General features: G+C 72.6%; 1 protein-coding gene across 1 annotated transcript in view; it reads left to right on the plus strand.

Moving 5' to 3' along the window:
• The first annotated feature begins 102 nt into the window (after positions 1 to 102).
• EXOSC9 (exosome component 9) overlaps positions 103 to 223 on the plus strand; it is a 5,764-nt gene continuing 5,643 nt past the window's right edge. The window contains exon 1 of the mRNA XM_010013522.1: positions 103 to 193. The gene's annotated coding sequence lies outside the window, so the exon portion shown is untranslated. The remainder of the gene's footprint in view (positions 194 to 223) is intronic.

The following is a 223-nucleotide window of genomic DNA, read 5'->3' on the forward strand; positions in this document are numbered from 1 at the left end:
GCCCCGGCCTCCCCTTCCCCGCCCCGCGGTGAGGGGGCTGGCGCTGCCCCTCCGTCGCCTCCGCGTTAACCGGTGTTTATGTGTCTCTGGGCCCGCAGCGTCTCGACGGGCGGCAGTGCTATGACTACCGGAACGTGCGCATCTCCTTCGGCACCGAGTACGGCTGCTGCATCGTGGAGCTGGGGGAGACCAGGTTGGGTGCCGGGGGGGGGGGGGGGCGGGG

This window comes from Nestor notabilis, unplaced genomic scaffold (genome assembly GCF_000696875.1).
Source record: "Nestor notabilis isolate BGI_N333 unplaced genomic scaffold, ASM69687v1 scaffold26674, whole genome shotgun sequence".
Taxonomy (NCBI): domain Eukaryota; kingdom Metazoa; phylum Chordata; class Aves; order Psittaciformes; family Psittacidae; genus Nestor; species Nestor notabilis.